This window comes from Rhincodon typus, chromosome 46 (genome assembly GCF_021869965.1).
Source record: "Rhincodon typus isolate 14 chromosome 46, sRhiTyp1.1, whole genome shotgun sequence".
NCBI classification, from domain to species: domain Eukaryota; kingdom Metazoa; phylum Chordata; class Chondrichthyes; order Orectolobiformes; family Rhincodontidae; genus Rhincodon; species Rhincodon typus.
Window position 1 is genome coordinate 9051863 of NC_063377.1, and position 12294 is coordinate 9064156.

General features: G+C 42.7%; 1 protein-coding gene across 5 annotated transcripts in view; it reads right to left on the bottom strand.

Annotated features, from left to right (window-relative positions):
• The window catches only part of adar (adenosine deaminase RNA specific), a 144927-nt gene that overhangs the window by 112153 nt on the left and 20480 nt on the right, over window positions 1-12294 (bottom strand). Inside the window, exon 2 of one of the 5 annotated variants that reach the window (XM_048620448.1) lies at window positions 2315-2555. The exons of 3 other annotated variants lie outside the window; for them this stretch is intronic. The gene's annotated coding sequence lies outside the window, so the exon portion shown is untranslated. One more of the 5 variants, XM_048620446.1, reaches the window with a different exon arrangement.

Sequence of the window (12294 nt, forward strand, 5' to 3'; positions counted from 1 at the left end):
TTCCTACTCCTCTGATGCTGCTTGGCCTGCTATGTTCATCCAGCTCTACACCTTGTTATCTCAGATATTAGGAAGAAACTCTATTTCTCAGAGAATGGTGTTACCAAAGGGAGTTTCTGAGGCTAACAAAATACATGTCTTTAAGGGGAGGCATTCTAGGGAGAATTGAATTAGCTCTTTGATCTCACTACAGCAGGCCCGTTCTCTCCCTTTCACACCTTAATTTACACCCATTTTACACCACTCTTCCTCTTTCACAATCATTACTAACCTTTCGCACTGGGCCTCCACCCTGTCGATTCCCTTTGCCTCTCTTCTACCTAGGTGTAATATATATTTTAAAATGTTTTGAAGTGTCATGATACCGGACTCAAAGCATTAACTCTGTTTCTCTCTCCATAGATGCTGCCAGACCTGCTGAGCTTCTCCAACATTTTACGACTGCTTCAGATGTACAGCATCCACACACTATTTTGCTTTCACTTTTGTAGAAGATGAAATAGAGATCATGTCAGGAGGCTCATAAAGACCAGCATCAGATCAGCTGGGCCAAATGGCTGGTCACACTGGACATATTCTACAATAATTACCCAAAGCCAATGCACAGAAGAAAGGTAGGCTGACTGGCTTCATGTTCCTGACATTTTAAAAAAAATTATAAGTAGTTTTGTGCCAGGAAGCTCCCTGTATCATTTCAATTTTTGCTTGCGTGTTGCCAAAGCAAGCACAAGCCAACACTGAAACAGAATAAAACAGCTTTTGGGGTCTTGTGGTGCCATGGTAGTGTCTCTATCTCTGAGTCAGAAGGCTCAGGTTCAAAAACAGAAATTGCTGGAAAAGCTCAGCAAGTCTGGCAGCATCTGTGGAGAGAGAAACAGAGTTAATGCTTTGAGTCCGGTATCATGACACTTCAAAACATTTTAAAATATATATTACACCTAGGTAGAAGAGAGGCAAAGGAAATCGACGGTGTGGAGGCCCAGTGCGAAAGGTTAGTAATGATTGTGAAAGAGGAAGAGTGGTGTAAAATGGGTGTAAATTAACATTTTGAGTTGGGTGACCCTTAGAACTGATGGTAGCTAGGAAATATTGGTTTAAATGCAGAAAATAGGGTTGAGGGAGGGGGTAAGGAGTAAACCTTAGGTAGAGATAGAGCCCAAAGAGAGAGAACAGTTGGACAGACAAAGGAGTGGATAATGATCTGGTTAGGAGGGTGAATAGCTATTAATGGGAACCATTAGTGGCTAACGATGGGTTGTGTGTAATAGCAGATTTTTTGATAACAATTTACAATTAAATGTATTGATAGCAAATCTATGTGCAAAAATTACCCTGAAAGTTGTCAAGAGAAATAATGATATTTTGGGGGAACTGGTGGTCAATATGGCAGCTTGACATGCATTTAACCAAACCAATGAGAACAGTGCCTGCTAGCAAGATTTTCATGAGAATCATAGAATCCCTACAGTGTGGGAGCTGGCCATTTTGCCCCATCAAGTACGCACTGACCCTCAGCACAGCATCCAACCCAGATCCACCCCATCCCTGTGACCCTGACTGGTCTATCTAGCTGAGGGGCAATTTCCCATGACCAACCCAACTGTGTGGGAGTCGGGTTAAGGACATGGGAGAGCTCAAGCCCTGAAGTTATTGAACTCCATATTGAGACCAGAAGGCTGCAGGGTCCCCAAGCAGAAATTGAGGTGCTGTTCTTTGGGTTCAAGTCCTACCTGTTCCAGAGGTGTTTAATAACATCCCTGAACAGGTTGATTAGAAAATATCTAAAACAACACTGCGAGCAGGCACAGATTTAGATGATCAGAGATTAAGTGAAACAAATCAGGAACAAACAGCTCAGCAGAAGGGTTGAACAAAATGCATCAGTGCCAAATGAATTGCAAGTTACGAAACAAACACGCTTCAATGTTGAGGAGTACCTGCGATCGAATACGCTCCTGGAACAGCAAGATCTTTTCAGAGAGGGGAGGATCTGAGTTGGGAGTAGTGGGTTCTAGTCTGGAGTCTCCTTGCTGGAAATTAGCAAGATTCCAGATTCCTAGCTAGTGAAAGTCAGGTGAATCCTGACCTGGAACTTTTGGCAGCCTAAAATTTACTGAACACGGCAGGGCACACCAAGATTTCAAAACAACTTGATCCCCAGAACAGGATATTCCAGAAGCCCCACACTGTACAGTTCATTCCGCTTAGGAACAAGCCCCAAACAAGTAAATCACCTCTCATGGACAAGTCACCTATCTTTTGAATTGATCAGTTAAAAGTCTAACTAGCACAGTTTTCACAAAAAGAATCCTACTTGCTTTTAAGCAGAATAAGCTGCACTTGCTCGGCGCTTGATGCTGTTTTGAACCGTCCCTATAGCAAGGCCCCAGTTTCAGTTTTGTTTCTGATCCGCCCTGTTTGGTCACAATGGAGAGAACGATTTGCTCTCCCGGGTGGGGATTTACAGGCCTCCCCAGACACTGGCTGACTGATTAAAAAGAAGCTCCACCTCCCCTATTCATAAAACCCGTCCGGGCGAGTTTCACTTTCGTTTCCTGAAAAAAAAGAACACATTCGGTTCAGCGGGCTGACGACTTGCCTACAACATCCCAGCACACCCAAGAAGATAGCAAGTAACTATTCAACATTTCCCGTCCGCGCTCTCACTATGAAAACACACTCGTGCCTTTGGTCTCTCCAAACTTTGCACAAGTTTTAATTCAACAGGTTGATCGCTACCGGTGGACAGATTCTTTTTAAAATTGCACTTAACTGCAGTGCAATGGACAGGCAACCCTCACTGCTCTGTTGCAGAGTCAACATAAACTGTCCCACATTTGATCGATGGCAATACAGCAATGGTGTGAGCATTTCAGGCACGGTGGTTAGCACAGCTGCCTCACAGCACCAAGGACCCAGGTTCCATTCCATCCTCGGGCGACTTGTCTGTGCGGCGTTGACATATTCTCACCGTCTATGCGTGGGTTCCTCCGGGTGCTCCAGTTTCCTCCCACAGTCCAAAAACGTGCAGGTTAGATGGGTTGGTCATGGGAAATTGCCCCTCAGCTAGATAGACCAGTCATGGGAAATACAGGGTTACAGGGATGGGGTGGATCTGGGTTGGATGCTGTGCTGAGGGTCAGTGCGTACTTGATGGGGCAAAATGGCCAGCTCCCACACTGTAGGGATTCTATGATTCTCATGAAAATCTTGCTAGCAGGCACTGTTCTCATTGGTTTGGTTAAATGCATGTCAAGCTGCCATATTGACCACCAGTTCCCCCAAAATATCATTATTTCTCTTGACAACTTTCAGGGTAATTTTTGCACATAGATTTGCTATCAATACATTTAATTGTAAACTTTTGATCAGAGAACAATGGGTCACAGATGACATTAACTACAAGACAGAGTCATACAGCACGGAAATGGACCCTTCAGTCCAACTCGTCCATGCCAACCATGTTTCCTAAACTGAACTAATTTGGCCTCGTTCTGCAAAATAGTCACGTGGCCTGAAATGTTGACTGGGATTTCTCCTCACAGATGCTGCCAGACTTGCTGAGCTTTTTCAGCAATTGCTGTTTTTGTTAGTTTAGTCCATATCCCTCTAAACTGTTCCCATCCATATACCTGTCCATAATGTCTTTTAAACGTTGTAACTGTACCCACCGCTACCACTGCCGCTGGCAACTCATTCCACACCACCCTGTGTGAAAAAGTTGCCCCCTAGGTCTCTTTTAAATCTTTCTCCTCTCACCTTAAACCTGTGCCCTCTAGTTTTGGACCCCCCCTATCCTGAGGAAAAGACCTTGTTTGTTCATCTTGTCTATGCCTTATGATTTTATAAACTTCTATATGGCCAGCCCTCAGCCTCCTATGCTCCAGGCAAAAACAGCCCAAGCCTATCCAGCCTCTGACTATAGCTCAAAACCTCCAGTCTCAGTAAAATCCTTGTAAATCTTTTTTGCACTTTTTCCAGTTTAATAACATCCTTTCTACAGAAGGGTGTCACACCAGTCACAGAAAAACTGGAACATTGAGCAAAAGGGTACGAACTGACGAGTTAAGATTCTTAGACACATTCAGGAATGGATTAAGAACAATTCAAGAGAATGTTCAATGAGTGGACATGTGTGGGGCATGAAGGCTGCCACAGATCAGGTGGGCCAATCATCTGTGAATTCTATGTCATTTAGGGAGGCAAGTACTGGAAACTGACAAAGAATGTCAGTTACAGAACTTGTTGCCATTCCTCCAAGATGAAAATTTTCCTGAGCACTCAAAAGGCTGCCTCAATAATCAGTCGCTTTGGCATTCTCTACTGGTCTTGAAATACTCGTGAGCTTTTGCTTGTGAGTGAAGATAAATAGAAAAAGCATATCTCGAAACTGGAGGCTGGATACTATACATGAATACCAGTGTTGCTCAGAATACAGAATAAATTTAGGAGAATTTTTATACACAGCGACTTAAGACACAATATACCAGTGAATAGATGGGAATTTACAGGCAGCAGTAATTTTGTGATCAGAGATTCAACCACAGGCTTTATTTTATCCTTGATGTTCTGTTAATGTGGTGGGTAATATGAAAAGGAATGTGATATTCAAATACACCGTCCACTCGAGTTTGAAAAGCATTCAGCAGTGCAGTTAGAATCGATGCTCCTAAACAAGAGTGGTTGGTGCCTGGAGAATTTGATTTGTGTTACATAAGGTGAATAAGCATGGTGGTTACTGGTCAGTTACTGGTGGCAGTGAAAGCAATTTGACAGGATGAATCAAGAGCATTAATTCTGTTCTGCTGTGTTTTGCCACAGCTGTAACATTAAGTTTGCACAAAGCTAGCGCCAAGTTAGCATGAGCAGGGTTTCAAACCCACAGAGGTTGGCACCCCAATCACATGGCAGGTATAGACAGCACTGCATTAGTAAGGGGTGGCCTATCCATTAGTTTGGTTAAGGGACATAAGTGAAATACAGCTACTGATTTAACCCGTGTGCTAAAGGTTAAGATAATAATAAAGATATTCTTCCATCCCCACGACAGAGCACTGAGCCCATACCACTGACAGCAGCCAACTCAGCAGAAGCTGGAAAATCATTATTTAAAAGTGGCGACTGATATACAGGACACAGTGACCTTGGGCAGAGAGAAAGAGCCTGCAAGCAAGAGTGAGAGAATTGAATCAACAATTCTGCAACCTTTGGTAATAAGGCAACATGATTGATGTTTAGTATGTAAATTTTGTTGGCAGATGAAGGACATCTAACGTCAATCTCAAATCTGGCTGAGATGAGAAACACCTTGCCGACAAGACAAAATGCAAGATTGTCAAATTTCAAATCATTACAACAACGTACACTGCAAGAGAAAAAGGTGCCTGACTGGCTGGCAACTCAACTTTGATTGACTTCATATTGCCACAGAGAAGACAACGGACTATAGGCTCTCTAATTTACTGGTAATTTGAACAGGCACAAGGCTTAAACATAAGCATGCTGAAAGCAATATATGTTTATACAAAGAGACCTGTTCTCACGAAAGGAAGATGTTCATGCTTCACACTTTTGTTGAATCACTTGGGAGCTTAGAGATCTTACAGTTCCCCAGTTATTTTCTCCATGGCAATATCTCAGCCAATGAAATTTCACTTGCTAGCTAAGCATGCAAGATTGACATGGAGCGGTCACTTGCTCTTACAGAATCTAGGAGTAGAGGGCATAATCTCAGAGTAAGGGATTGCACTTTAAGACAGAGATAAAGAATTCTCTTCCAGGGTAGTCAATCTGTGGAATTATTCACTGCAGAGAAATAGAGGTTGGTTTGTCAGGTATATTCAAGGCTGAGATAGATGGCTTTTTAAGTCAGTAAGGGCTCCAAGGGGTATGGGGATAAGGCAGGAAATTGGAGGTGAGGATGATCAGATCAGCCATGATCACATCGAATGGCAGACCAGACACAATGGGCTGAATGGCCTACATCTACTCCTATATTTTAGGGTCAATCAGTGCCATTTCTCCTTCAGTATGTCTCTCTTTTCAGCAACACTCAAGTTCCTTAATACCAAGTGACTGTTTAAAATTGTACTGGGTCTCTCCTGGTTTCAAATACAGAAAACACAGATGAAGTGCCATTTGGGTTGGTTCCCAGTGGTGAAGTTTGCTCTGTTCAGTTTGTATTTTCCAGTTTTAATTTCCTTCCTCACAGTCCGAGCTATATTAAGATTCTGGTTTTCCCCATCACATATAGTCCTTCTCAAATCAGACACAGCAAATAACCCAGCTCCACACCCTGCATACATATTCATGGCCTGCTAAACATCTAACTAACTTAACTTAGTGTCTTTCCACTCTAATGTGAACATAGTCAAAATAAAAGCTGTGTTGCATATAAATTGCTCCTTTTTTAAAAAAAGTAACTGTTGGTGCATGAACGATGCCTGAAACGTGCTAGAATGACAGCATATGTGACAGCAATGAATACAAATTGCAGGCCATTTACTGTTTGGATCAATATGACAATTTTTTCAGCATCCTGATTTCCTGAATTAAAGCTCCAGACAACTTCTCAAACTTACTGCAGTTTACATGTGCAAAGCAGATGGTTGTTTATTTTAGAACACACTAGATCATTTCACATTTCATTTTCACTGGCACACCAATTTGCTGGAACTAAAAGCGCGAGTGACCTGTCCCCAACAAGATCCTTTGCACTTCCGATTTGCAAGACTCCCACACAGGTCAATTACTATCACATGCCTAAGAACACTCCCCAAAACCATTGCCCTCCCAAGCATAAATTGTGTACCTAGCCAAGGAATGACCCTGTTTAATATTATTCAGATTCCCAAGGAGAAGGATCCCAAATGTAAAAACTGCTAAGTACCACATAACTTACAAAACACAGTTCACTCAATAACATACAGTGACCTTACTGAGCATGGAAATTCCTCTACAGCTCAGGAGTACAGTATATAAAGTCACAGAATTATCACCACAAAAGGAGGCCTTTTAGACTGTCATGTCTGCATCGATGCTTTGAATAGAATATAGAACAGTACAACATAGGAACAGGCCCTTTGGCCCGTCATGTCTATGTTGACCATGATTCCATTCTAAACTAATTCCCATCTGTCTGCACGTGGCCCCTTCCTTCTATTTCTGGCCCATTCACGTATCTGTCTAAACGCCACTAAAACATTGCTATCATATCTGTTTCTACCATCTCCCTGGCAGTGAGTTCCAGGCACCTACCACCTGTGTAAAAATCTTGCCTCACATATTTCGTTTAAATGTTTCCCCTCTCACATTAAACCAATGCCCCCTGATATTTGACATTGTCACCCTGGGGAAAAAAAGACTCCAATTATCTACCTTATCCATCTTTTTCATGTTTTTTTTAATGTTTCTCAGGTTGCCCTTCAGCCTCTGAGGAGTTCACTTCATGCCACTCTCCTGCCTTCTCCCCATAATCCTTCATTCATTCATTCTTCTTTATTCATTCACGGGATGAGGGTATCGCTGGCTAAGGCAGTATTTATTGCCCATCCCTAACTGCCCATTGCTGTGGGTCTGGAGACACACGTAGGGCTGACCAGGTAAGAATGGCAGTTTCCTTCCCTAAAGGACATTAGTGAACCAGATGGGTTTTTCCTGACAATCGACAATGGATTCATGGTCATCATTAGTTTCTCAATTCCAGATATTGATTGAATTCAAATTCCACCATCTGCCATGACGGGATTCAAATCCAGTCCCCAGAACATTATCTGAGTCTCTGGATTAACAGTCCAGCGATAATACCACAAGGCCATTGCCTTCCCTGCACTTTGTTCCTTTTCAACTAACAGTCTCATTCCACTTTGGATGCCTCAATTGAACCTGCCTCTACTGCTGTGTCAGGTAGTATGCACCAAATCCTAACCTTTCACTATGTGAAAAAGTTTCTCATTCCACCTTTGCCTATTTGCCAATTACTTCAAACCTGTGTCCTCACAAATTCAAACTGAAAACAAACTAAAAGGGAGGAGTAGGGTGGAAAACTGTACCAGTATGGAACTAGGTTTATTTTGTTGAGATGTGCAGGAGAATTTTAAAAATGTGAGAAACCGGAGAACAGCTCTAGTTTCTCAATCCCTTCAGTGAGATTTCAAAAGTAAATTAAGTTTCGACTATTCAGTGATGGAAACATGAGTAATTAAAGACCCAGAAATTACATGGGGCCAGGCTGGTTTCCTGGGTCTCTGCAAAAATTAGCAATGGGGAAACTGATCAGTCTGAGTGCCTGAGAACAGAGAGAAGGCAGAACTTACAAAAGTAACACAAGCCAGCTGCTGAATACCATCCTGTGACTCTGGTGTACACAGACACACACACACCCACCACTCTTCCTCTGTCATCACTCCACCCTCTTCCTCACAGTGGAACATAACTCCAGCATACACCTGATGGGTCAAGACGGCTTGGTGTATTGTCTCAATGTCACTCTCAACTACTACACCAGGAGGTAGCAAGCCACGAGACAATGAGAGTTTTGAAATTACTGGTGCAATTCTGCCAGTTATGTCAAATTCCAACTAACTACAGTTGTGAATAGTTGATTGCATTTCTGAGCTACAGGAAGAATTTGATAATTAAAATTTATCACCATGCATCATAGCTAGCAAACAGCTTCCAGTTGACTGATATAAACTAAAAACAGTAAACAGTGGTCAGGCAGTATCTGTGGAGGCTGGAAGAGAGCTAATGTTTCCAAGTCCATGACCCTTCATTTCATTGTTTCTTTGGGCACTGGAATAGACAATACTGAGAGGTGATGTGGTTATCAGTAACCACCAACTTTGGCAAAGTTTCAGCCACCAATCCTTCTATGCCTCTCAAAGTTGAAATTCTAGAGGCCACCATCTTCTTGGACAAGGTTACATTTCAAACACAGCCTGCTTTGGCATTTCGCAACAGGTAATATATATATCGTCCAGCTTACTCCATTACAAATCCTTGCAAAATAACCCAAAAGAAGGAGAATTGAATACAAAGAGAGTTTTAAGACTGTGTCTGCTGCCTTAGATTTCTGGGATTTTTGGGCCAATTTTTACCAATGATTTCTGTTCCCACAGATTCTCCTAAAACTTTTTCTTCAACAAGCACAGTTTTCTGCTGGATATCTTGACATTGTCATCTTTTGAAAGCTAGAACAGGAGATTCTACGGGAATACATTAACATTTGCACAAGTCCTTTACACAGGAAAAGTGAACACTTTTAAAAAATTCATTTGGTAATGTGGGGTTTGCTGGCTGGGTGCAAGTCCTGCTGCATTTGGAGATGAACTGCTTCAGTATCCGAGGAATTGCAAATGGTGCAGAATATTGTGTAATCATCCCTGTTTCTGACTTTATGCTGGAGAGAAGGACATTGATGGAAGCAGCTGAAGATGGCTAGGCCTAGGACATTACCCTGAGGAACTCCTGCAGTGACTCCCAGGAGCTAAGATGGCTGACTTCCACAAACTTTTTTTTAAATGCCAAGTATGGCTGCAAACAACTAAGGACTCACCCACCACACCCCTCCCCCAACCCATTCCCATTGCTTCTAGTTTTGCTGGGTCACTGCGAAGCTTCACTGAGTGGCCCTGGCGGATCTCAAACTGAGCAGATTTTTACTAATTGAGTGCTGTTCCATACTGAAATCACTCCACAGAGGACAGTATCCCATCACCAAGTCACCTTTACACGTGGAGAGTCTTTGACAATGATCCAGCTCCCTCAGAGCCAGCTCTCACGGTGAACAGAACTTCTGACACTCCTGTTTATATCTATCAGCCAGGGCTCCCCAGTTGAGGCTGTTAATCTGGACCAGAGAACTGGCTGACCTCATTACAAGCATTACACATAGTACTGTTGATAAGCCCTTCCATCACTTCACTGATGCTTGAGCATTGACTGGTGGGGTCATAATTGGCCATGTTGAATTTGTCTTGCTTTCTCGGGGACAGGACATACCCAAACAATTTTCAGTATTGCCGGATAGATGCCAGTGTTGTAGGTGTACTGGAACAGTTTGCACAGGGGCACTGCGAATTCCACAGAGCAAATCTTCAGTAGTATTGTTGGACTATTATGAGGATGAGGTCCAAGTATGTTTTTCCCTTTTGTTGATTCCTTCATCACTTGACAAGGACCCAGTTTAGCAGCTATGTCCCTTGCAACTCAACCAGCTCAAATCAGTAGCAGTACTGCTGAGCCACCCTTGGTGATGGACATATATAGATGGAAGTATAGTGCATTCTGTCCCTTTGCCAACCTCAGTACTTCCTGCAAGTGATGTTCAATGTGGAAAAGTACTCATTCATTAGATTGCAATGAGAGGTTACGTGGTAATCAGCAGGGTGTTTCATTGCATGTTTGACCTAATGCCGAGACTTCATGAGTTCCAATGTCAAGTTGAGGGCATCCAAGGAAACTGCTAACTGTACACCACTGTTCTACCCAGCCAATTCAGCAGATCCATTTATAAATGCACCTCACCCATGTCAAACTCTCATAATGAGAAGGGAATCATTTGTCCCTGAACTCGACCACCTGACACCGCACAACACCAGCCCCAACATGGCCTTGACAATTCTGCAACTCAAAACAGATTAATGCACAAGCATAAATTACTGCAATACTAACTCAGACAAAGTAGTTTCATCAGTAATCAAGTGTAGACTTGGAGATCAAGAAGATTTCAAAACACAATGAAGGCAACTGCAACAAACATTAGCAGTCTGTGCAGGATGAATAGTAATATTTGGTCAACTTCCTACATATGCATGTAACTCTCCTGATAACAGTTCATCATCTATTTCTGCCCATCACACTTCAAACTTATTCTTTACTTTAGGAAGCCTCTACACCATGTGTACAGCTGATAGTCTGATTGTAAGGCCAAAGTTTTTTTGCATTAAATTGGAAAGCCTTACTTCCTGCCTTTTAAATCAAAAAAAAACAAGAACAGTGCCTATAAACAGGAAGTTTCAAACCAATGTAACAGTCTCAATGTTCCTGAGTTTCATTCTCTCCCCCCTGCCCCAGTTGCAGGTAGCGAATTTAACCAGAACTTGCTCCCGATTACCAGCTTTCTTGATCAAACTGACCTTTAACCCAGTTCTTAATGCCTCTGCACCTCCTCCAAGTCTACTCTCTTTGCAACTTCACCTCACTCCTCCCACCCCCAACCAAATCAAAACCAACCTCTTGCATCATCCCAAACCACACTTTGCCAAGATCTGACCTTTACCCACTGCCCAAGCACAGGGACAGACTGCAGCCCCTTGCTACCCTGCCTTTACAAGCCAATTTCATTTGCTTAGAAGTGCTACTGATGTAGAATTTTGAAAACAAATCACAAGACATGTCAAAAATCAAGAAACAAGCAAGAACTCCCCTCCGCAACTTCAGAACGGTGAAAGTGGTACTTTCTCTCACGTTTACCTGACAGAACAGGTAGGAGCTTGGTTGAATCTCAAAAAAAAAGGCACCTTCTTAGTACTGCACTGGAGTGTTGGCCTAAATTGATGTGCTCAGGCCCCAGTTTTCTGACTCAGAGGCTGGTAAGCCGTTGCGGTCAATATGAGCAGCTAGCTTCATGGCCACTGAAGGCTGAGCAAAGAATGTAACAGATATGCAAGATGCCATAATTGAGTAAGCAAAGAGATCATGAAGAGTGAAAACTAGAATGAAGATCTACACAAACCAGAATAACAACAGCCTCATGAACAGTTGGAATCTGAATGGAAGAGACAACATATGAAAGACAAAGCCATCTGCCAGCACCTGTAAGACAAAAGGTGTTAATTGAGTATTCCCTGCCCACAAAATTAAAAAAATACAAGTGATTGAATGAAAGTGAGCAAATAAAGGCTAGAGTCAATGCTGGTAAATGGTTGAAAAATAGAAAACAGCAAGTGGTGAATTAAAAGCTGAATAAGGTTTAAAAAAAATTCTACACATGGCGAACCTGAATAAAACCCTAAAGGGAGTTCAGGAAGAGAGATCTGGAGTGTATACACATGCACACATTGGTGAAGGTGGCAAGGCAAGTTGAGAATGTTGGTTAAAAAGGCACGTGACATCCCAGACACAGAACACAAGCAAGGACGTTACAAGAGATAGTAGGAACTGCAGATGCTGGAGAATCCAAGACAACAAGGTACAGGGCTGGATGAACACAGCAGGCCAAGCAGCATCATAGGAGCAGAAAGGCTGACGTTTCGGGCCGAGACCCTTCATCAGAAAAGGGGGAGGGGAAGG